Source organism: Mastomys coucha, unplaced genomic scaffold (assembly GCF_008632895.1).
Source record: "Mastomys coucha isolate ucsf_1 unplaced genomic scaffold, UCSF_Mcou_1 pScaffold18, whole genome shotgun sequence".
Lineage (NCBI taxonomy): Eukaryota > Metazoa > Chordata > Mammalia > Rodentia > Muridae > Mastomys > Mastomys coucha.
The window spans coordinates 111,728,729-111,754,662 of record NW_022196900.1 but is presented as its reverse complement, the minus strand read 5'-3'; the positions used below and the strand labels follow the sequence as shown (position 1 = coordinate 111,754,662).

Here is a 25,934-nt window from a genome sequence, read left to right as displayed (position 1 = left end):
CTCCTCCCCTTGTGCCTGGGGAATGTGTTTTTGCTTCTGAGGACACTGGCCTGAAGGAACACACACGTGTTTGAACCTTGGTGAAATTCTCGATAGCCTTTAACCAGAGCCAGGGTGTTTTCCTAGAGTGGGGTCAAGAGATAGAAGAGCAGCTACTACCGGTTACATTTGGGAAAGATTGACTCGGAGTGTCCAGACCAAAGATGCCATGCCTCCCACATCGCCTCTCCTGGCATCCAGGAAGTCTCTCTGACCTCGTAGGGATGAAGTCTCTAAAGGACAAGAGTCGGAACCACCAGCAGTCAGCCCTCTCCTGCCCCAGAGTACAAAGACTCCTTCAAGGTCAACAAAGGCAGGGACCAAGTAGCACAGACCACATGCTTGAAACATATAAACATACGTGAGCCCAGTTCACTTCATGGCTGTCCAAGGCAGAGGAATCCTGTACCCCAGTCACCCAATAGCTGCCCTTTGGGAAGGCCACTGGTGAGGTATCACTGACCACAACAAATTCTCAGGGACTCCAGTCGGCCTGACCTTGAGAAGCCCTAGCATTCAGGTTGTTCATGACCATGTGTTTCGAGGGGTAGACATGAAGTCAGGGTTCTGGTTGCAGTGGGATGGAGGAGTCCTCACTGTAACTGGACAGCTGACCTTCACCTCGGGGTCTTGGGAATAACTGTATGGAATAGGCTTATTAACCTACAGAGGAAACTGAGGCATAGAGTGACAAGGAGACAGACCCTTCCCAGCTAAAAAAGAGTCACCTTCCATCAGGATTGGGTGGCACATGCCCACTCTGTGATGCTGCCACGTACCAGCAAATGCCAGAAACCCTCACCTCTGTGGGATGAATCTCCTCAGATGGCCAGGAGGTCCAGGGTCCCAAGAGAGATGTGCTGGGTCAGACTTATGAAGAGTTAAGTCCTTGGTACCACCGAGGTGAGATCTTTTGGTTCATCTAATGTCAAGGAAGCAGAGAGCCAGCCAGCCCCTCCCAAGGAGAACACACACCTAAATCATGTGGCTTCCGTCCCTCTTCTGTGACTTGGTTCACGGTTGTCCCTTTGACCTGAGAGTCTCCCAGCCAAGGTGGTCTAAGCAGCTTCCAGGTCTTTGTATCCTCCATCTAGTGCGGGAGAGCTCAAGGGGGCACTCAGAACATACTGCCTACCCTGTGTCCTGCACCAGTGTTGGAACTCATCCCCTTGCTGAATAGGGTCTTAGCGGGCTTCCCCCTGCTCCACCAGTTGATGCTGGTTTAGGCCCCAGAGACCTGAGGGTAGCTCTGTGGGGTTGTGACTGTCTTGCCCCCTTTAAGAGTAGGTCTCTCTTGATCTTCCTCCATATACATAGCCCATCTTCTCTCTTTCCAGCATGCAGGAACCTGCAGGCTGGCTAGTTTCAGATACGTAGGACTGGAAAAGGGGAGAACAGGAAGGAAAAGTGGAGACCACCTCCTCACTTCCCACCCTCCATCCAGCTCCAGCTAGGACAGGTTTGCTGACTGTGGTCTCCCCGGGCAGTGAAAATCCATCACCCAACCCGGAGGCTGAAACATCAGTGTGAAGACACACATCTCGGTCTGTTTCCAGTTGCTATGACAAGATGCCTGCAACTAGGTCTTTACAAAGAATAGAGGTTTGGCAGTTGCCTGCAGATTCAATGACAAACATCCCATTTTCTGAAGTCTAACTCCAAAAGTTCGATTCTTTCCCTGCCTTCTTTGTCCTTTCTCTAATCATTGGCTGAAACTGTGACCTAAACATTGTCCTGACACCGCGACCGATTCTCTCTCCCTCCCTCCCTCCCTCCCTCACCCACCCACCTCGTTTACCCCTCCACTCCCCAGGCAGCAGCTTACAAACTGATATTGCTGAGGCCCTGCTTGCTTCCCCTCTACCTCAGAAAACCTACTTTCTCTCCCTTGGTCTATCTTTCTCTCCCTGGCACCTACTGAGCTCTCCAGTCTGCCTCCCCTGTTTGGCCTTTCGAAACCTCCCCCACCCCCGCATGCTAAATTAACCTCATTCTGTCCGTGAGAAGAAATTAAAAAGAGACAATAACGAATTAAATGAAATTAGAGTAAAGAAACAATTCAAGTTTACTTGCTCAGAGTCCGAGAGCAGGGCTCCTCATTTGGGGAAAAGCCACATAGCACCACAAGGCAGGCAAGCGTATGTTGGCTCCGGTCTCTCTCCCTTCATAGAGCTGCCACCAGCCCTGTCATGGTGACCTTGACCCAATGGTATCATCTTACCTGACGGCCTTGCAACAAGCCCACCTCCAGAAACCATCACCGTAGGCATTAAAGTTTGTGTGACAGTATCCCCCACAGACTCGAGTTTTCAACACATTTGCCGGAGCTGGGAGCTTTAAGAGACAAGGAGTGGTGGGCAGAAATGGGTTACTAGGGGGTAGGCCTTTGAAAGCATAGCCCAGGCACTGGTTCCTGTGTCCACTCTGTAAATTGCATCTACCACAAGTTCACCTTGCCGTGAACTCAGCTGCCCCTTTCCAGCCATGATGGCCTGGGTCACTCTAGACTGCGAGCCAAAATAAGTCTCTTCTTTGATAAGTTGGTTTTGCCAGGTGTTTTGGTCATGTAACTCATGAATGTCATGAGAAGGTGAGGTCTAAAGACACCAGCAACTCTCTTTCTTGGATCTCCCCAGTGAGTGAGCCACTTCTTGGCCTTACCATTATTGGGATCTTATCCTCAGGGTCCCACTGGGTCCAGCCTTGGTACTTCACCTCAGTTAGGACTTGGTTCCCCAGCCTCTGGCTCTCTTCCCACTTTAGTACATCCATCTCCCTTCATCTGGCATAGTAGAACAACCCTCAAGAGCACACCCAGGACACCCCTAGCACAGAGAACCCTCACTCAGTGCCAGCACCTCAGGCCAAGTCTGAACCTCAAGTGTATCACCTTCTGGGACCCAGCTTAGGCCCCAAGAACAGTAGAGCAGAGCCACTCGGGCCTGACACAGAGTCTGGCAGAATCCAGCAGACTTTCGTAGGGAGAGACACCACTGCTTCACTGTGGCACATTCTCATTTCCCCTCTCAGCAGCTTCATTCTCACAGACTCGGACTTTGATACCCACAGCTGTCAAACACATCCCAGGGCAAAGGCTGTGGACCTCTGCCTAGGTGCCCAGCCAGTGGTAACAGCGGCTTTCCAAAGGAGTTCCCTCCTTCTCCTCCATGCAGGAGGGCTAGAAAAAATTATAATGTGTGGACAGGGAGATTACCATGAATCTTCTCATCAGAAAAAAAAAAAAAAAGTTTAGAGCATTATTTGAAACCCATAAATACCATCAATGTTTAAAGACCTTACCAACAGACATTGGAAATGGCTGACAGGAGCAAAGCCCACACAGCTCCTCCTCTAGGGTTGAGTGTCAGGAAGGAAATTCAGTGACCATGAGCCTGAACAGAGAGGACTGAAGGGGAGGAGAGATGGCTATTGATGCAAACCTTGAAGACGGGCAGAGCTAGGAAGGGACTGTGAATGTATCTTTATTTGTCAGATGTGATTGTCATCTGAGAGCTTAGTACTGAATAAGCTCACCCTTTCTAGTTCTTTCTGAACTCTGGCCGGCTGGTTCAACTCAGCTATTCTGGTCCAAACTCCTGTCCAAGTTGACTGACTCAAACTGGCGTCTCTTGGCTTCTGACTGAATTGCTCTGCTTGGCCTCTAGCTAGGGCACTCTGTTCTAATCTTCTGGCTCCTTCTCATTCTCTGGTTCATTCTGTCTTTGCCTGTGTCTAGCCTGTTCTCTCTGCAGCCTGTCTCTGTAAAACTGCCACAGGCGGCACACCTTTTTCTCCCTGTTCTGCTCTTAAATAGCTTCCCTTTCCTGTGCTGTTCTTGTGAGAGTTGGGCATATCCTATCTCTGACTCTTTCTGTCAAATCTTTCTCTGATTTGTCGCTCTGTCTGCCCCTCAGTTAGACATCACTTTCAAGCTTGGGGTGCCTCTTTCTATAAACTAACCTTACTTTCATTGCTGAGGGTTGAAGGTGTGTTCTAACCGTGTGTGTGTATCCCAGCCAGAGGGAGTAAAGGTGTGTCATCCCAGCTGGATCACAGAGATCTAGAAGGTCTTTGGATGGGATCCCTTGCCAGAGCAGCCATGTGGCTGGATTAAAATTCCTTTACGGGGGACTGTCTGGGAGGACTCCCTACAGGGTAAGGTCATGGGGTAGGGGGCACCTGGGACAGCTGGACCCTGACTAGAATGTTCTATAAGACGTGTGCATGAACGTGCATGGAAAGGGTGAGTGGGAAGGAGGTGCTGAGGCCACGGTGCCTTTGGAGCTTGACAGTGATGGGGAGAACAGAAGGGAGCCCAGGAGTACCCAAACTGTTCTTGCTGGGTCCATGTGGGCTGTGGAGATCAAAAGGAGCAGGCAAGAGAGGGGCTTCCAGGTAGACAGGTTAGACCGGCTCATGGCCTTGTAGTCTGTGCCCACAAGCATTGGGAAAGTCATGCTGTGGTTCAGCTGAAAGCTGAGACCTGGAATCGACTGCTGGTCAGCCCAGGTCACCAGGCAGTTAATTCTGAGATGGGAGGAGGGTTGCACACAGGGAATAGGGAGGGGAAAGATCAAGACAGGGTGAAGGGAAACCCTGGATTACTCTGTTGTCTAGAGAAGAGAGGGAAAGGCATGGGAGAGGGGCAGGGATGTTACAGACAAGACTGAGTGGAGAGAGGAGTAGAGCCCTGTGCCCAGAAATGGCCTGGATTTTAGAACAGCCTCCTATGGCACATCCCGCTGTAGGCTGGTCCCTGTCTCTTTGTTGTGTGTGCATCAGATCAAAGTAGGAACGTTCCTGGGAGTTAACATAGTGATCCTAAGGTGTCCAAGCTAGTGTGAGTGGAATCAGGACCCAGATCCCAGCCTTCTCTGATTGACCTCCAGACACCACTGCCTGGGAGACTTTTGAATTTGACAAGGAAAGGAGAGAGAGGAGGTGAGGGAGTGATGGGCTAAGGAGTGACAGGCTGCACATAAGAAAGTCATACTTCTGGCACCTGTGGCACCGCCTTGTATCTGGCCTCATGGAGATGATTTCCATGTGTGTCTATTTCCTAACTTACAGGGGTGCTTGGGGGCACTCTGGACCTATGGGATCATGATACATCCCTTAAGCCTCCACTGGCCCCGCCGTGTGTTCTGCCTTGTGCGATCACAGAGCAGAGGCTGCGTGACATCCCAGTAGAGCCCAAGCGTGGATCCACCTATTGTGTCTACAGAGCCTGGGCCCTGAGCTGACCACACACCAGACCGAGGGTCCTCCGTGGAGCTGGATGGACCCCATGGTTGGCAGTTTTTAGAAACCTAGATCTTGGGGTTCCAACGCCATGCTTTGAGAAACACTTCCTCGTTACTTTGGTCAGTTGGTGAACTTTCCTAACTCTACTTTTCCTTAAAGCTGTGACAGTCAGGGGAACATTTTCTGGCAGCTGAAAGCTGTAGGGGACGGGCGTTTGCCATGATTTCATTGTTTCTCAGGCAAAATCCACAATCAACTGGAGTGACCCCGCTAGCTTTCATCAGCTTTGAATCTAAAAGTGCGCCTTCTCCTGGTGGCAGAGCTTCGTGCTGGTTCCCAGGCCTCCTGGCAGGAGGTTGCACTGGGTGCTCTTGGCCCAGCATTTGTCAGAGCTTCGTAGAGGAACAGATCTCAGTGGCTGTGTACATGACTAGGTCCCTGCTGTTTCTAACTGCACCTGGCTATCCATGAGCTGTGCCCCCCCTTCTTTGCTCCCCCTCCTGCCTCTGCTCAGCTGGCTTCTCTCACCCCCCAGAGGGTATTGCCTTTCTCTGACAATGAGTAGAGGGTATTTTTAGTCGCTCAGGCCAAGAGGTGTTCAGGTGTCATGGACAGGAGTCTCGGGGCCATCTTGTCCCCTTTCCTCTGCAGAGGATGCGGAAACTAGAGCCCAGTTTACAGATCCCAGCTCACTGTGGATCCCAGCAGTCCCCAAGTCCCCAAAAGCACACAGGCGCACTTTGCTCCTCACAGAAGAGCAGGCCTAAGCCTGCTTGCTTATATTCTGCTCTGTAAGAGGCAGAAGGTTGCTCAGGGGACAACGATGCCTGCATGCTGAAGCACCCAGAGACTCTGGGGATACTGCCATGCCTTCTCTCCATCCCGGCAGTTTGGGAATGGCCATGAGGCCGGCTCCTATGGGGTATGGTCACTGCCTTGCTATGTAATAGCTGCATGTGATAGTTACAGTGGGCCTTGCATGGAAACTATCTAAAAAAAAAATAAAAAACAGTGGCTTTATCCAGAAAGGACCTTTTCAAATGAAAAATGAAGGTTGTCCCCTGGGGTCTACTATCAGCCCTGGGAGCTGTTCTGGCATGCAGGGACGCTGCTCTCTTCCACTTGTGCTCCTCAGTGAGCCCTCTGACTGGGAATGTCACTCTTTATGGGACCCATGAGTGTGGTTGCTAACCTCAGAGATCCCGGCAGAATGGGAAGGAACTTACCATGAGAGGACGGAGGGGCCACGTAAGCAACCACGGAAATGTCCGCTCTTCATTGGGCACGGTGGCACAGTGTCTGCCATGGAAGGAGAAAACAGGTGGAGCTAGGCCTGAAACCATGGTCAGGAGGTGGCATTGAGACCAGTGTAGACAGCATAGGGTGTCGCGTGTCACAGGGAAAGGGGTATGTCCTGCTGACTAAACCAAGATCCCGGGTCCCAAACACCTTCAGAGTATCTCCATCCTCCTGTGGCTGAGATGGCTCACTTGCTTAGTGTGTGAGAGATGATAGCTAACCAACCAGGGTGATCCCACCTCTGAACCCCAAGTTCTGCCGCTGAGCCCACAGCACTCTCAGGGAAGGTCACAGGCCTTAAGCTGCCCATAGCGAGCACCCTCTCTGCAGACACCCACCCACAGGGCCCACCTGCCTAGCCGGCCTTCCCTCCCTGCTCCACTCATACCAGAAGGCTCTAGCAAAGCCCAGCAGGCGCTGCTAGGGGATGCTGTCAAAAGGGTTCCACTCCGCCCTGTGGCAACTGGTAACCACGGTAACTGTGGAACTTCTGGGGTGTCCCAGCCACCTGCTGGGTTGTACGGGTGCCGAGGCCTGGCCGGGCCCAAGGGTACACCATGTGGAGCAGTGGGAGGTTGGGGGAGCCCTGAGCCAGGGGACCCTCCTCCCAGCTCCTGGAAGGGGCAGGAGAGCTCCTAATCCCAGATTCAGTAGGAGGCCTGGTCCAGCTGTTTTGCTCAGAGCTAAAGCTAACGTCCAAGGCTCCTATAACCAGAGGCCGGGAGCTCTCTCCAGACTCTTTGCTCCATAATGCCTGAGGGTCCTTTTAAGGAGGGGAAGACTGGGACTGAAGCAGAATCCTATTTGTTGGTAGACCTGGGATCACCATGCCCCTGTCCCAGCATTCTCTGAGGAGCTGGGATGGGGCAAGAGCCAGACGTGGGTAAGGTGGTCCTCTAGGAGACAGAGAACCCTATACCTGGGCAGATAACAGACCAGTGCCAGAACCTAATCTGTGCAGCATGTATGTCCCTCTATCTGGGCTTCTCCGTTCTAGGCTCCGTTCTCTAGGGAGCTCTTCATACACAAGTGTGAATGTCATGAGTGCTAGAGCCAGCCCACTACAGAATGCGGCAGACACCATGTCCCTTTGGCCAAGCACACACTGGCCACACCAAGGCTGCTCTCACAGACTTAAAGAAGCCCAAGTTCCCTGAAGCCAGTACATTTGCCTCCCAGGACCCTCCCCAACTCAAATGATGCTGACAATGGGCCCAGCTTAGAGACAAGTCTTGTCTCAGCTCTGTGACCCCTCACCCTCCATCTCCTCTGCCCAGAGGGCCTGACTTGTAATGCATTTGCCCTGTGAAGAAGCCTTGGGCCAAAAACCTCCACCTTGGAGACAGCCCTCCAGGATCTCATCTTCCCCAGGCTAGCCCTGGCAGGCCTAAGGAAACTTTTACAACCACCAAGGCCCAGAGGCTTGGCTGATACTCACCACCTTGTTGAAGGACTTCCCCAGGTTCCTTCCCCAGGGCACAGGTCTTGCCTAGCACACTCTGAGCTACAAGAGGCACCAAGGAGAGGCCAGAGATGACAGGGGACAGGGGCACATCCCCGAGACACGGAGGCTCCAGACACAGTGCCCTCATTTAGAGGCCGCTGTGGACCTGGAGCTGGCATCTTAAGCCTGATGGTGTCTGGGTAGTTGGGTTGTCTCTCGGCCTTCAGCTTCAACCTACTCTGCTAAGGAAGGACACTGCTTGTATTTTACAGTCGAGCTATTTTAACTGAGTAGCCCTGACTCTCACTCTGTAGAAGCCATTCCGGGCCATCCATACCAAGTGTTCCCAGAAGACAGGCAGAGGAGGCCATGCATCTCCCAGTATGCCTGGGCAGAGGAGAGTGAACAGCTGAACACTTGCCCTCACCAGGGGCAGAGCCACAGCTTACCCTGGGAGATGAGAACAATGGCTATGCCGATTACCACCATCCACGTTATGGGCACTCATTTCGATTGGCAGCTGGAGTTCACCATGGGTTAGCTCCCAAGAAGCTTAGAGGCTCGGTGACTTACGCATACTCACTCGGGACCCTCTAGGCCTCCCTATCCATCCACAGAATCAGTCCCTGTGGGGTTTTCTTTGCATCTCTGGTGAGAACAAGTCACACGGTAACCAAGGATAGACTTCTTTCTCCAAGCCCTACCAAGGTCCACATCCAACCTGTGGTCCTTCCGCCCATCTTAGCTGTGAATGCAGCCCAACAGAGAACCATATGGTTACCTGACGCATCGCTAAGACATCAGTGCTTTGTATTTTTTTTTTTTTTATAATTCTCTTGGGAATTCTGAGGCATGAACTTTACAGATGGCAATGCCATGCCCCAGTGTCAAATGAGATATACATCTGTGTGCTCTTGTGACCACAGACTAGACCTATGGGATAGACACCCCAAGGGCTACCCAGGAGGGTGCCACTCGTGACCTCATTCCTGGGCCGGTAGCACCATGATGCTAAGAGGCAGGGACGTGACATGAAGACCCCAGATGGATGCCCGTGCTCGCTCGTGCCTTCTAGGCAAGAGGTTGCTGTGGGGCTCCTCAACCTGACCTGGAGGAATCTCTCTCTCTCTCTCCTTCACATATGGACACTCAGACCTCCACCAGAAAGGGATAGGTGTAGTCACCCTTAGCTACCTGCTAGGCAGCCATGAGCCTTTGTCCTTCATCATAGCACAAATTGTCCCAAACAAGGACCAGTCTTGCATGGCCACATCCCTCCCTCCTGTTTCTCCCAAAGTTCCTTATTTATTTATTTGCTACTTTTTGAGACAGAGTCTTGCTAAGTGGTTAAGGCTAGCCCGGAACTCAGCGTATAGACCAGGTTGGCCTTGAACTCACAGAGATCCACCTGCCTCTGCCTCTTTAGTGCTGAGACTAGAGGTATGTGCCACCATGCCTGGCTTAGACATTACTAAATCCTTCATCTTCTTCTAAGCAAGGCTGTGAAGACACTCACAGACACCTCCCTGGCTCCGTTTGGCCTGACAGGATAAGGTCACACACGCAGAACTGGGGGACCTAAGCTTTAGACCTATGCTGCCCAGCGACTTTCCACAAATATAAGCACAGTCTCCGTGAAAGGCTTCCACCGCAGCATTTCCCCGTTAATTATGTGATGTTGACGACAGTACCCCACGGTTTCCTCTCTCATCCGCTTTTACTCAGGGCTTTAATGGACGGGGTGGAGTGCAGCTGGCTTTCAGACTGCTGCTGGATGTGGCATGGGCAAGGATTTAATCTTCCATGCTGCTGTCACGTCACGTGGCGGTGCTGAGGGGGTAATCCTCTTTGAAACCCTTTGTTACTTATCCCTCCTGTCCCCTGGAGAGCGTGGAGTGGCCTGCCTTGCCAGGAACACATGGCGAGCAGAATCATCCAGCAGCCCTTGCTCTCCCACCAAGTGGAAGGCTGGGGCCACAGCCCTCCAGACTCAGTAAGGGAAAAAGCCGTCTCTTGGCCTCCTTACGACCTGCTATTATGGGTGAAAGGGCTTAAAAGTCAGGGTGCCCCTGCTCCGCATCCCCGCTTGTATTCCAGCCACTCTGGTGACCTCGGCCTGAAAATATTAAGTGGAAAGTATCAGACATGGACAACTAGTAACTCCTAAGTAACTTTTATTAGGGTATATCTTTGTAATTGTTATTTTTTCATTGCTAATCTTCTTAGTTGCCTGATGTCTCAGTTAAGTTTTCCCGTGATCCGATGTGTGTAGGAAAAGCTTGGTACTACTGGGGACCTCAGGGCATCCAGGAGCCTGTGGACCAGGACATATCTGTGTCCTGATCAGCATGGCTCAAAATAGCTGCATTTTTTCTCTCTTCATCCATGGGGGCTGAAACCCAAAGTCTAGGCATGTGGCCGTGCTAGGGTCAAGGGGTCTCTTCTGGGCTTGGCTGTGGTTCTGGTAGCTGCTGCTGCTGTCTGGTGTGCCTTGGCACACTGCCTCCTCGTTGTCTGCCGTCACATGCCTTTGGTGTCTGTCACCTCTTCTTGTAGGGACATTTGTCACTTCAGGTAGGGACACACTGGTACAGGATGAGCTCATCTTGTCATTATCTTAAAAATCTCCTCAAACCTTTTAGCCAAATCAGGTCACATTCACAGGCCCAGGAGGGAGGTTGGGGTAATAACACACACCTCCAGTGCCCCCCAGTAACCACACACACACACACATTCACACACACACACTCACTCACACTCACACACACTCACTCACACTCACACACTCACTCACACATACACAAACACACACGCTCACACGCACTCACACACACACATAGTCACTCATTCACTCACACACACACAGTCACACACACTCACACATACACACACTCACTCGCACGCTCACATGCACACAGACTCACATGTATACTCACTCACACACACTCACTCACACACATTCACACACACATAGTCACTCACACACACAAACTCACACACATACACTCACATGCAAACACACACACTCACACATACACATACACTCACACACTCACATGCACACTCACACACACTCACACACACGCTCACACAGTCACATGCACACACACCCACACACACTCACTCACTCACACACATTCACACACACAGTCACTCACACACACGCAAATACACACACTCACACATACACACACACAATCACTCGCACACTCACATGCACACTCACACACTCACACACATTCACACACACATAGTCACTCACACACACAAACACACTCACATGCAAACACACACACTCACACATACACATATACTCACACACTCACATGCACACTCACACACACGCACACTCACACACATGCTCACACACACTCACATGCACACACACACACACACACACACACACACCAGCCCTCCATCAGGAAGCCTCCATGACATGTTTCCGAGTCTGGTGACTCCGTTCCATCCATCGGGGATTGTATATCAAGTGTTGCAGGCTAAACAGTGAAGTGGTGGGGTTGGGGAGTCAAGTGCCACTGTGCAGGATCTTGTCTCATAAAACAGCAGCCATGGGGCCCATGCCAAGGCCAAGTGCCCACCCCTGACCCAGAGTCGGCTTATCATAGGATTTCATCTGCCTGCTCCAGCTGGCAGGGTTGGGTGGCACAAGCCTTCCTGATTCCAGAAGCTCAGCATCCCAGGTTAGGGCAGGCCTGACCACCATCAGGAGGCAGTCCCAGCACAGGCGACCAGACACAGCGTCCCAAGAGCAGATGGAAGTGCTAGGGTATAAACTTTCCATTTAGAGCACCAGGCTGGCTTCCTCCTAGGCGGACGAGTTCATGCTGTGGACTTGAGGGAAGACCCATGGATGAACATCTTAGGAGCTCTGTCCCCTAGAAATCAGGGTGACATGTGTTACGAGAGGCAAACCCCTGGCTGTAGTGCCTAGCCAGTGTCTCTCCAAGTGTCTGGTTCTGCTCCACAGTAGAAGCAGAGTCAATGTGCTGGTCTCTTCAGGATGGTGACTGGGGGCCACCTCCAGACACTGATAGAGAGCTCTTGAGAGTCACAACCTCTGGATGGAACCAGGAAGCCACCAGGCTCTGGGGATCAGCCCAGAGTATTAACTTCCCATGCCAGGTACCTGGCTGGATACAGTGGCCAGAATTTCACTTCCCAGGGATGCTCAGAGACACATGACTCCCATCCAGCAGCTCCTGCAGAAATTACCGTCATTCAAGAGAGATGACAGCGCTAGCCACTGTCCCAAGCAAGTGTCCTGTCCAGCCACTGTCAGTGCCAAGGCCCCAAGGCGTGGGTTTATCCAGAGCTCAAGAGAGAAAGGGACCCCCAACCACACTTGGGAGCAGGGATGAGTGGCCAGGGGGTAGGGTGTCTGCTTAGTGACACTTCCACTGAGGTCCCCTGTGTTAGACTTGCCTGGGCTCTCCCTTCTCTCACCCTGAGGTACACAGGGCTTAAACCTACCCTCCAGCTCATCCTATCTGTCCAGCGCTGCACAGGGCTGGACGCTGAGCACTCAGAGCCCCTCCTTCGCCTTGCTGAGTCAGGCACTGGAACAGTCTCCTAGGGAAGGATTCTGTTTCCACCCCCACCCCCACCCCACCAGGCTTCTGCGTTGGCTCACTTAAAATCTCCCTCCAGCCATGAGAGGAGACTCAGCATTTTCTCTCTATCCCTTTATGATAGATGTTCCGGCAAGGAGCGGCAGAAGCTTCCAGTCTCTGCAGACATTGGCGGTGCGCCTCCCTCTGCTGCTCTCTACCCCTCTGTGGGAGAGCGGTCCACCTGCCCCTCATCCACACCCCCCCTCAACCTGGCACAGTGACCAACCACTAGATCTAGACTTTCCACCTCTGAAAGGGCAGGCTAGGTAGTGCCACCGCAGGCAGCCCAGGGGAGCTGGACTGTTGCAGCACAAGCCAGGGCTCAGAAGTTTACGTGGGCCTTCAGGTGCTGCCTGGACTCCTCAGAGGTTGGCATGGCTGTCCCCAAGGGAGCTGGTAAATGTAGAGGCCAGGAGGCACTGCCTCTCTACAGACCCCTCTCCTGGCATAGTGGGACGGAAATTCTGGAGACTGAGCCATTAGGCCCCAAAGATTAATGGGAAAGGCAAGGCTTAGGTTTTCTAAGAGGAAACAGCAAGCCAAGTCCACGTCCAGTGGTCTGTGATGGCCAGCCTGCTTCTCAGGGTGGGGCTCCCTGGGTCTCTGTGTGTTATCTGAAAGACAAGACTCCTGAGGGGCTCAGGAGTGCTCTACAGGAGCAGGAGAGCCTAAGGACTTCTTCACAGGCGCTACCACAGATCTGTCCCCTACCAGCCATGGGCCTTGCTTCTGCAGGGGTCCCCCGTGGTAGAAAACGTCTCCCACCTTGACTGTGATTTGGGTCCCCCAAAGAGGCTCCAGGTATCCCTGCCCTGCTCCTTCTGAGAACAGCTGCAGGAAGAGCTCAAGAAACCAGGTGTGCCCCCAGGTAGGAAGGCGAGGGCACCCGGGGTACACTCTGCCCCTGGGAAGCAGAAATGGCCCATCTTTCCCACAGCGGCAGGCCACACTCTCGGTGTCCCTGTTTGAAATGGGCCCTGATGGACATCTGCATCCCTGGGAATAAGACCGTAGGTCACTCAAATGACATCATGAGGCTAGCCACTAAACCTCTGGGTTTGGGGGAGGACTCGTGGGTCATTTGTCTTCTCTGAACAGTGGGAGGCTGGGCAGAAGATAGGGCAGCTATGAGGGTAGGTCCTCCCACAGGCAGGAAGTCCAATGTCAGTGATGTAACCTGAGGTGGAACATAAGAGCTATATGCCTGGAGGGTCTTCCCAGCTTTCCCATGGGCAGACAGAGGTGGCAGGCAGTTTACCTAGTGGGTAGAACAGGGCTTTCTGCATGTGTTTGCTGGAAGTCAGAAGAGAGGCCTCCAGCCTAGGGGCCCCCTCCGAGAGCCTCCCACTGGGGCCGGCTCTATCTTGCTGGGTTCTCCCTCAGTCTCTTGGTCGGTTCCCTATAATGGGAAGAACACTGACACACTTTCACAAAAGGGGTTATAAATTTAGTTTGAAAGAAGGAAGTACTGCAAGATGTCCTGGAATTCACTTTGTGCCCTGGGGTTCCGCTCTGCCGGGTACATGCTTTCTCCTGGGAATTCTGGGAATGAGGCCATGAGGCCTGTGGTCACCAGGGAAAATTCCCTGGCCCTCCGGTGTTGCCTGCTCTGGTTCTGGCAAGTATCCCCCAGCCCTCGGTGCTCTCCACACTGGCCCTGGTAAGTGCCCCTCACACTTAGGTGTCTTGATCTGGTGACATGTGGTGTGAGTTCGAATCCTGGGTCCCAGTTCTTGGTTTGTGGATTCCCTTTCTTCAGAGTTTGTTTCATTGTTTGTGTATTTGTTTTTAGACTGGTGCAGCCCTGGCTAACCTAGAATTCATTATGTAGAGCAACCAGGCTGGACTTGAACTCACAGAGACCTTCCTACATCTGTCTCCAAAGTACTGAGATTAAAGGAGTGTCTCACCCTGCACAGCTAGTTAAAGTTAGTTTTTACTGACTATTCTGAGACATAACTTGTTATCCCTGTAGCAAAGCCAGTGTTACTTGCCTTCTGTAGACAAACACAGAATGTAAATGTAAATTTCATACCCTTGCCGGTGAGACCAGGAGTACACAAGGCATGCTCTGACCACCGCAGCCTTGTGGGTCACGGGGACCCCAGGTCGAGCACTTTGCTCCTTTGCTAGGAATTCTGCCCCTGTCACCTCAGTCGCCCCCAGGTCCCTTAGTTGACAGTTGGGATGCTAGTTGAAAGTCATCTGTGGTGTCGAGAGGAGAGGGACAGAAGAGACCCAGGTTGGACAGTCAGTCACCTCTCCCCTCATTGGCTGAGTGAAGCATGACCTCGGTGACAACAGGGTCCCCCCAGGAACTGGGCTAGCATTTCAGTACCAACGACTTAAACAAGAAGTCTGTAGAGAGCGTTCTTCAGAATGTGATGCAGAGATCTGGTGCAGAATGTCCAGCAGCTCATTAGTGTTAGCTTTGCCGTGGGGATGCCTGCCCCAGCTCTTGGTCATACAGGATGCCTTTCTGAAGAATCAAGTAGACAGAGCATTAGGAATGGAAGGTGCAGCTCCCTCCGTGTTGCTGCCCACTCCAAGGAGACCTGGGGCGGATGGTCCCTCCCAGCAGCAGGAGCAAGGATCGGGGATGCTGTAGGCACGAGAATGAGAGAGGGAAGCAGTACACACTTATGCCTAGGATGGATGTGCAAGAGAAGAGGCAAGCAGCTGCGCAGAATGGGAAGGACGGTGAGCACTGGAAAGGCTGGTGAGAACTTGAAAGGCTGACTGTACAAAATGTTAAGCTAGGACTCAGCCCGAGACTGAAGGCATTAGGCAACCACTTCAGGGCTTTGAGTAAGACTAGCAATTCAGGCATAACAGGAGAGAGCTGGCGTTGAGAAAAAGACACTGGTTTCTGGTGACAAACGGAAACCGTGGTCCAAACAGGAGCTCCCAAAGCTGGGAGAGGCGGTTTTGGCATGGAGTGTTCCTGGGACAGCTTGAAGACAAGCCAACAGCTGGAGCGTAGAGTAGAAGGGAGGAAGGCTGCTGGTTCAACCACAGGCCCCGGCTCTGAAGGCAAGAACTGAAGCTAGAGCAGTAAAACTGTCCCGGGGACCACTCGGGGAGGAGTCCAGGAGCAGACCACTAAAAGTTCAGTAGAACTTTCCTGGGGACCACTCGGGGAGGAGTCCAGGAGCAGACCACTAAAAGGTCTTGGGAGAATGGAAGCTGACCAGGAGTGGTAGGGGTAGAACTGGCAGAAGTAGAAATGGTGGAGGTAGAGAAGGATGAGGGTTAGGGTACAGACATTAGAGATGGGGTGGGGTAGGGGCAGAGGTAAGATGGGGATCGTAGAGATGGCTGCGTCAAGGGAAAGAGATTGGTAGTAGAGGAGGTGGTGATGTAGTAGAAATGGTGTAATTGATGTTGGTGGTAGAGGTGGTGGGGATGATTGTACTGGAAACGGGAGGACTGAAGGTGGTGAAGGTCTTAGAGATGGTCATGGTCATGGAGAGAATCATGGTGTTTGGTGTGATGGTAGAGGTGGTCATGGTGGAAGCGGTAAATGTGGCGATGGAAGTGATAGAGGAGATGGGATGGATGTGAGGATCGTAGGTGTAGAAATGGCAGTGTGTTAGAAGTTGTGGAGGTGGTCATAGCATGGGTGTAAGAAGTGGGGGTGGTAATAGAGATTCTCATGGTAGAGGTAGAGAAGGTGTTAGTAGAGGTTGCAGAAGTGACTGTGATGATGGCATTGGGAATGATGGCGGTGGGGATGATGGAGGTCAGGGTGATCGCAGTGGGGATGATCATGGATAAAGGTAGTAGTGATGGCAGTAGTGGCAATAAAGGTGGCGGAGACGACCATGGTGGTGAACATAATTATATAGATGACGGAGATGGTCATGGTGGAGATGGAGATTGGCAGGGGAAGGGGTGGGCATAGTCATGATGGAGATGGTGAAGGACACTGTGATGGCAGCGGTGGTGCAGATAGTCGCCAGTGAGGAGGTTACGGTAGAGATGGTAGTGATGAGTGTCATCGTGATAGTGGTAGTGGGGCGAGTCGTGTGGGTGTGAAGATGGTCGTGGCGAGGTAGAGTCATGGTGGAGATGGAGATGATGCTGATGGTCGAGGTGGAGGTGGAGATGGTGCTGATGGAGGAGGTGAAGAGGGTCACAGTGAGGTGAGATGGTTACAGAAGTGGTGATGAGAGAGGTGGTACAGACTGCCATAGTAGAAATGATAGGGGGAATAGTGGGGGTATCAGAGATGGTCATGGTAGTAGTGATGGGGCATGTGTGTGGGTGTGTGTGCATGCGTGTGGGTGTGTGTGTTCATACGTGTGTGTACATATGTATGTATGTGTTTGTGTGTGTGTGCATGTGTGTTCACATGTGGGGGGGTACCCACACAGCTGCTACTAGAACCCTGGCACGTCATGCATGTTTCAGAAACCAGTGTCACCTCATTACAGGATTGTAGATCTGGTTGAAACAGAGCCTTAAAGCCTGGCCCTTGCTGCTGCCCCATGGAGAAACTCCTCAAAGGAGACAGCAAATGCCCCAGGACACCCTGTCTCTCCAAGGGGAGCGACTGAACATGACCTCCCATGGCTCTGCTTCCTCCATTCTGCTTGTCAGGGACCCCATGCTGGCATCTCTGTTATTTGTAAGCAAAGAGCTGCTTGTCCACAGCAAGGTGGCACAGGGAGTACACTGGGCACGGTGGCACGAGCTGCTTGTCCACAGCAAGGTGGCACAGGGAGTACACTGGGCACGGTGGCACAGTGCATGCATTGGGCCGTGGTATGAGGAGCACACTGCACGCATTGGGCAGTGGTATGAGGTGACGCACTGCACACATTGGGCCGTGGTATGCCGGACACTGACGAGGCTTCAGGCCCTGCCCTGAGTCCCAAGGAGCTTGGCTTAGTCCCAAGGAAATGACACACACCCCGTGGTCATCCTCTGGGTTTTCCAGTCTCAGAGTGGACACTCAGAGGAGCAGTATTCATAGGCTGAGGTGCATGCTTGACAGAAAACATGTGACATGGTACAACACACAGAGCCCCCTTGACAGGTATCAGTGGATGAGGGGGACCCCGAGAGGAACACCCCAAGGGAATCACACCTGCAAAGACCCTGCAGCGGCGTAAGGGAGGAAAGTCCCATCACTTGGGACACACGCTCCCTCCCAGATATCCAAGGAGCGCTCAGGCTAGACACAGACACCACCAATTGGGAACCCCTTATCTCTAAAACCCTGAGCCCCACCTGCTCTCTTGTCTTCTGTAAGACCCCACGTTGGCCCATCAGCCACCTCAGGCCCCAGCATCCCAAGTTCACCAGTCCATGCTCACCTCTGTTTTCTCTCCCTGAGCCACACTTGGCCTCGGGCTCCTTTGTGATTAGAACATTCTGCTTGGGGATGGCCAGAACTCCAATTGTGAGGATAGATTTCCAGATATGCTATTCACCCAGTGCCAGAGGCAAGCTAGCTTTGCCTCTGGAAAAATCAGTTTCGTAGCTGTCTTCTGTGGCTAAGGATAGTAACAACCTGGTGGCTGGGGGGAAGGGGGGGGTGCGGCCACAATCAAAGGTAGGAATTCCTGTGGAATGTATCCAGGCCTCACCAGGTCACCAACTGCACTGGCACCCATCCCTCCAGGGATCTGGTCTAGGGCTGCCATTTGGAAGATACCTTTCAGCCCTTCGACTGTGGTACTCAGGAGACACCTCCTACATGTCCCTGGACCCTGGCCACTCACAGTCTGGCTTTCAGTGCAGGCCCTTGGTTCATAAAAACCAGCCTTCCCGCCTCAGGACTAAGCTACCCCACTCAGGAGAGTGAGACCTCCCAAAATCAAGGGCCCCTCCTTGGCCAGGACTGCCCGGGTACATGGCTCATCTCCGCTAATCACGAGGTGACAGGAGCGGGGTTTAAAAATACTGCACGCATTTAACTCAGTGCGAGAGAGGAGAGAGAGGGAGAAAGAGAACACACTGTGTGAGCAACTCAAATCAAAAATAAATGAGGCAAAAAGAATCTCCAAAAATAGTGTCGTATCAAAGGCAGCAGCGTGCGTCGCAAGGCCAGATGTCCTCAGCTCTGAGCCTCTGCCGAAGAGCAGTGTCGCACAGGGAGGCCGCCAAGACTACAGCATTCACTCCAGAAGAGATTAATCAGAACCACAATCCTCTAATAGACTGGCATTGATGGCATTGATGGTGACAAAAGGACTCAGGGACGGGTGCTCTGCCGACCCACCCGTTCTTCACTCACCCCCAGACCCTGCTAAGCAAGGGGGGCAGAGTCTGAGCCAGCAGCATGGAGGACGGTTATCTTGCCAGGATCCTTTCTCGTCAACCTAGAGGGGTTCTCTTTCCAGACTTAGAATGTCCCCCACAGAAAGACTGGCCATCCGTGCAGTCTCCAGCCGCACAGTGCTCAGAGCAGCATGCACGGTGAACATAATCTATCCATCTGCCTTAATTACATCATAGTGTGTGTTGCCTGGCAGTTTAGGGGATTGTTTGATTGGCTTTTTTGTGGTTTTTGAGACAGAGTTTCTCTGTGTAGCTCTGGCTGTACCGGAGCTCACTCTGTAGACCAGGCTGGCCTTGAACTCACAGAGGTCCACCTGCTTCTGTCTCCTGAGTGCTGGGGTTAAAGCTGTGTCACCATGCCCAGCTTGATAGATATAGAAACCAGCAGTCTGCAGATTACAGCCCAGTCTGGCCCACTATCATTTGTTTTCCTCAACAAAGTTTTATTGGCACATGGCCACATTTTTTTTCCATTACATACAGTCTCTGGTTGCTTTTGTTCCCCAGAGACTGGCAAACAGCAAAACCTTCGGAGTGTTGGAGCTCTATCCTAAACTGCAGGGTTTTCTACTCTTCATGCCAGAGGCCCGTGTTTAATTCATTGTGTGTGTGTGTGGGGGGGGTAATACAAGTACACGTGTGGTTGTGCATATAGAGGCCAGAAGCCCATATCAAGGGTCTTCCTTAGCTACTGTCCACCTTCATATCATCATCATCAGAAACAGGGTCTCTTGCTGAATATAGAAGCACACCCAACTTTTGGGGATCCAAATTCAAGTCCTTACGGTTTCATGGCAGGAAACTGAGTGAGCCATCCTCCCCAACCCCAGAAGTGTTCTGCTCATAGTCTCAGAAACCTAGGGAAGGTTCCATGTGCTTGTGAGGACTACCGTTGTGGTTGCTGGTGTTGTGTGTGGGATTTAGCACATGGGTTGGTTCTGGCTTTAGGTGTATCTGTAGCAATTAGGTTTCTCTTATGCAAGGAGCGTCGTTGTGCAGGACAGTCACAGGAGCAGCCTCAGATTGCTCCATACTGAGGGGTGTGTACTGTGTTTCTAGCTCTCATGTACAGTTGGACAACCTCAACTGTTACAGCAAAGAGGACCCTCCTCCCCGGATGCCCAGGATCCCAGCAGAGTCCCGTAGACCCTCGTCTGACAGAACAAGGCTGGGGCTGGGGAGGGACCTCACTTCTGGGGACCCTTTCCCTGCCATGTGTTGATAGCTTGTCAATTTGTAGCTTCTATGTGCTGTGATAGAACTGTGTCAGACCTTGGACCATGGTGATATTCCCAGTGTCCTCTGGGGCAACAGGACCATGAAGAAAGCAGATGCTTTCAGGAGACCATAGCAGAAGCCAGCCCAGCATTGCACGGGCCTTCTGTGGGTAGCCTTCCTTCCAGAGTGAGGTTTTAAATGGGGACAAGCTACATGCTGCCTGTCACGCCACCACTGAAATGGGTCCACCTTCGGTACTGTATATTAAAGTAGATTAGTGAATCAAATCCCCGAGAGAAGAGGCTATGCCCTCCTAAGAGGAAGACACAGTGGGGCACCAAGAATGGCTGGAAAGTCAGTCGGCAAACACTGCAAATTCAGCCTGAGTGCACAGGGGGAGCAGAACCTGGTGGCCAAGAATGCACGGAGACGGCAGAGACGCACCTGTGTCTCTTCTATCCTCTGTGACCACAGGTAGGGCCAGGAGCTAGATCCCAGAAATCAGGACAAGCATGTGGGGCTAGGGGCCAGGAATAACAAGGGTTGGGAGTGCGGGGAGCAGGTTAGGGCTCATGGCGTCTGCAGAGGAGCTACAGCCCTTCATGTGTGTATCTATCTGTAGCTTTGTCTTTGTCTCTCTTTGTGTTTGTCTCTTATCTACCTGTCTCTGTCTCTGTCTCTCTGTCTCTCTGTCTCTGTCTCTGTCTCTGTCTCTGTCTCTCTCTCTCTCTCTCTCTCTCTCTCTCTCTCTCTCGTGTGTGTATCGTGTGTGTATGTGTATGTTGTGAATATGTGTATGAGGGTATGCACGCATTACAAGCACGCATCTCTTACCTGGGGACTGGTGATCCAAATTCAGGTCCTCACATTTACACAGCAAGCATCTTATTGACCAAGCCACTTCCCCAGTCACTGCCTTTCTAGAAAGCCTTTTTCTAGTCTCAGGACCAGGATCCACTGATTGTTTTCTGTAACTAAGAGATTGCGAAACTCCTTAAGCTCTCCGGCAATCCTCGCTCCGTGACTGCAGATGGTCACTAACTTGCAGTGGTCTACATAGAGACTTTCACCTTCATAGTGCCTTCAGTGAACTGCGTATTCAGTGCGGCACACAGCAGTAGGCAGGCTGAGGATAGGTTATTGAGATGCGCGGAGCTCATTAGTCCAGGATCATCTAATTGCTCTGCCACTGTTTGAAAGTCATCAACAACAGAAACAGCTACACAGGCTAAATGTGTCCATCCCCTCCAAGCCACTCATTGAAGCCCTACCTGCAGTGTGAAGAGGCAAGGTGTTGGGGGGAGATCAGAATAAACAGGGCCCTGAGGAATTGAGCCCCTTGTTGAAGTCTGTGTCTTTACAAGGCCACCAGAGCTTGCTCTGCCTATGACAACCCAGAACAAAGGAGGTCCTGCAGCCACCGAGCTGAGAAGAGTCAACTAGTGCCTGACCTTAGCCTTGTGGCCTCCACACCTATGAGAAGGGAATGTCCATCGTATAAGCCTCCTTGTCCCCAATATTTTGTGGTAACAGACCCAAGCTGAGACAAGCAAGTGTGGCTGTCATAAAATTTCACTTACAGACACACATTTGAACTTCATACAACCCAAGACTTATGGTAGATGCCCCCCCCCTTAGTGTTCTACCTGCCATTTGGAAATGTCAAAGTCAGGTGGCTGTTTTGTTCTGGTCCTCAGCCAGCAGCAGTTTGCCAGCCCCACCCAGGACACCCCACAAAGCCATAGACTAGACAAGTATCACTGCCCTGAGCGCTGGGTGATTGCCATTTTAGAAAGAGGGTAGCCTGTGTGTTTACATTCTAAAACTCAGCCACACCAAATACTGTCTAAGCAAGTGTACATGCCCCATGGCTGGGTTCCTGCTCCCATGGCTGGGTTCCCGCTCTGTGTTCACCAGCAAGTAGCCTTGGGCACTAGGCACCCTCATCTGGCCTGCCTTTAAGGCTTGGGAAGGGTTCAGTGTATCAACCCACACAAAGCATGTTCCATAGCCTCAGCCCAAAAAGAAACGGATTAGCCAATGGCAGACGCTTGTGGGGGAGGATCAGAAGCCCACAGCTTTCCCTCCAGAACAGGGTGGGGAGAGCAATGCCAGATGTCCTCAGATGCAGGAAAGAATGTCACACAGCAGAGGGACCCAATTTGTCATCTGTCTCGAGAGACCTGAGTGGGCCCAACAGGTACAGGCACAGAGAAGCCCATTTTGAAATGGACATGCCTTTGTCATGCCTGAAAAGGACCTTTGTCGGCCTTTCTGCTGTTCAGCGGATGTCTGCATTGGGTCCGGCAGGGCAGGAGGTGTTGATACCCACCAGTGTGGGGGCCATATTAAGGAGAATGCACCGCTAGAGCTATGTGCCAGACTCCCAGCACTTCACATTAGAAAGTCATGTCCCAGGAGCCTGGTTCTCTTGGATCTTCTCTGATGTGCATCCTCACCATGCTGGCCCAGAGATGAACCGGGTTCGTCTGCTATTTTCTCAAAAAAAAAAAAAAAAAAAAAAAAAAAAGCTCTAGAACCAGGTTGGGATGGCTAATCTTGATTGTCAGCTTGACCACCTGGGAGTGCCTCCATCATATCAGCCTGTGGTCTTGTCCATGGGGCGTCATCTTGATTGCTAGTTGATGTAGGAGTGGCCTGCCTACTGTAGGCAGTGCCATTCCTAGAGAGACGGGCCTAGGCTGTATAAGAAAGGGAGCTGAGCACGCCAGAGGGCGAGGTAGGAAGTATCCTCCTCCGCAGCGCAGTCCTTGAATTCCTCCTTTGGCTTCCCTCAGTAACTGGATAAACCCATTCCTTCTCAGGTCGCCTTTGGTCATGGTGTTCATCATAGAAACCAAACTAGGATGCGGGGGTGGGGGGTAGGGGGGACCACTATGACGGTGTCACTTAACAAAGGAGTTTTGGTGGTTCCCAGATCAGCAGGGCACTCCTTACACAGGGGGACAGTGCATTGTAAACATGGCTCCTCACCCTTTGTGTGACACCTCCCATGCTTGGCCCAGCTGGGATACCCACCCCAACATTTCCTGCTGGGATACCCGAACATTCGCTGCAGCCATACCAGGATTGTCCCCTTCCATCAGGAACAGGTCTTTCCAGAAGCCACACACACCAGGACTCACAACTCTAGGTTCTGCTGGCCTAGAAGTTTTGGTTCCAGAGGGGGGAGTTCTCCTACCAGGAGCCACAACAAACATTCCATTGAACTGGAAGATCAGACTTCCCCCCGTCATTTTGGGCTTCTAATGCCCTTAAGCCAACAGGCTAAGAAGGGAATAACAGTGTTAGGAGGAGTGATAGATCCAGATTATCATGGAGAAATTGGATTGCCTCTTCACAATGGAGGTAAGCAGGAATATGTCTGGAGTGCAGGAGATCCCTTAGGGCATCTCTTAGTACTTCCATGTCCTGTGATTAAAGTCAATGGGAAAGTACAACAACCTAATCCAAGCAGGATGACAAAGGAATGAAGGTATGGGTCAATCCTCCAGGAAAAGAGCCAAGACCTGCTGAGGTGCTTGCTGAGGGGGAAGGAAATACAGAATGGGTAGGAGAGGAAGGTAGTTATAAATACCAGCTAAGGCCACGTAATCAGTTACAGAAACGAGGATTATAAAGTGATATGAATGCTTCTGTCTTATTTTGTTAAGAATACATTTTTCTTCCAGTTTCTTTAACATCAATTGGTATTTAAGTTGAGACACTAAAAGAATGTTCCCAGGGGACATTGCCCCATTGTAAATTTAATAGTTATATCATGTTAGGTGTATTCATGAGTTTGTTATTGTTTCATGTGGACATGAGATATTATTTTTGTCAAGTTGACAAGGGGTGGATTATAGTGGTTATTCCTGGTTGTCAACTTGACTATATCTGAAATGAACTACAATCCAGAATTAGAAGGCTCACCTGGCCCTAATCTGGAGGCTGAGAGATAACAAGTTTCTGACCTGAATCTTGGCAAGGAGATCTTGAGGTGTAGTGGCTACGAATCTCAGAGGACTAAGATAGAGAGATCTATAAGTTCAAGATCATCTGGGATTGGAGGTATGGTGGCATAGTGGCTATGAATCCTAGAAGATTGGGACTGGAAGATCTTTGAGTTCAATCGGGATCACCTGGGGTTAAGGGTGTGGTAACACCTTTAACCTGGGTCACACCTTTTGCTGGAGACCTATATAAGGAAGAAGGAAAGCTCACTCTTTTTCAATTGCTTGCCTTGTGGGACTGAGCAACTACGGGATCCTCGGACTTCCCTTCATAGCTGCTGCCGACCATTGTTGGGAGTGGATTGTTGGGAGTCGGACTACAGACTGTAAGTCTGCAATAAATTCCTTACTACATAGAGACTATCATAACTTCTGTGACTCTAAAGAACCCTGACTAATTCACCCACCCCAACATTTCCTGCTGGGATACCCAAACATTTGCTGCAGCCATACCAGGATTGTCCCCTTCCATCAGGAACAGGTCTTTCCAGAAGCCACACACACCAGGACTCAGCTGCAGGCCGTGTTCCAGGCCTTCCCATATGGGAGATCATAGGCTGGTCCGGTCAGCAGACATACCTGCCAGACTGTAGGACTCTATAAATGTTTGTTGAGTACGTAATGTGTGCTTCCAGTTTTGTCATTGTAAAAGACATATCCTATGGCTCGCCATTGTAAGTGTGCAGTTCTGTGGCGGCCAGCAGAGCCATCGCCACCATCCACCTCTGAACCCCTGCGGCTAAACACCCTCCTGTTTTCCCTTACAAGCCAACTCCAGCTCTAAGTGTTTCCTATCCATGGACTCACACTATGTTTTTGTGGCTGGCTTACAGTCCTCAAGGTGGTAACAAGTGTACATTTTCTTCCCTTTGTAAGCCAGTAGTATTCCTTTCTATGGTTAGACCACATTTGGCTTGCCCACTAATTATTCATCCTGCTTCCATGTGAGTGAGGCTCTCGTGAACACGAATATACAAATACTTCCTTAAGAACCTGCTTTCAACCCTAGGGGAGGGGGGTGTGCCTTCTCCCTTCTGTATAAAATACTATGACATGAGTAATTTAAGGGAGAAGGGATTTCTTTGGCTCACAGTTCTAAGGGGACACGGTCCCTCGTGGTGGGGATGATGTCACTGCAGGCTGTAAGGCACGGTGGCAGGGTAGGGTGTGGCAGTTCTCACTCAGCCTCAGGACTCAGGGAGCAGAGTGTGAACAGGAAGTGAGGCGGAGCTATACAGCCTTAAGGCCCAACCCCAGTGGCTCTCCCTCTGGCAAGGCTCCAGAAGGTCCCACGCAGCCCTCAACAGCACCACCAACACCCGTGCCAGTGATGGACACTTATCCAAAGGGCAGAAATACCAGAAGTGGACTTGGAGGGTCATGTGCAGATGTGCATGTGTGCGTGCGTGTTTCTGAGGGACCTCCAGGTCGTTCCACTCAGCAGCAGTGGACAGGAGTTTGTGTCTCCCTTGCCTGTTACTCTCTGGGTTTCTGGCGGTGGCCATCCTGGTGGGCATGAGGAAGTAGTTCCTTATGGTTAGCTGACGTGTGGGTATTGCTCAGCATCTTGTTCATGTTGCCATCCGGGCATCTTCTAGGCCTTTGTCTGTTTTCTGGCCAGGTTATTGCTTAAGGATTCTACATATTGTGAGGGCGTTGTTCCCTTGTCAGCTGCATCACTAGCAGGTATCCCCCCTTCTGCTCACTAGCAGGTATACCCCCCCTTCTGCTCACTATCTGCTCACTAGCAGGTATACC

General features: G+C 51.6%; 1 protein-coding gene across 1 annotated transcript in view; it reads left to right on the top strand.

Moving 5' to 3' along the window:
• Kcnab2 (potassium voltage-gated channel subfamily A regulatory beta subunit 2) overlaps nucleotides 1–25,934 on the top strand; it is an 87,952-nt gene that overhangs the window by 2,412 nt on the left and 59,606 nt on the right. The gene's annotated exons all lie outside the window — the stretch shown is intronic.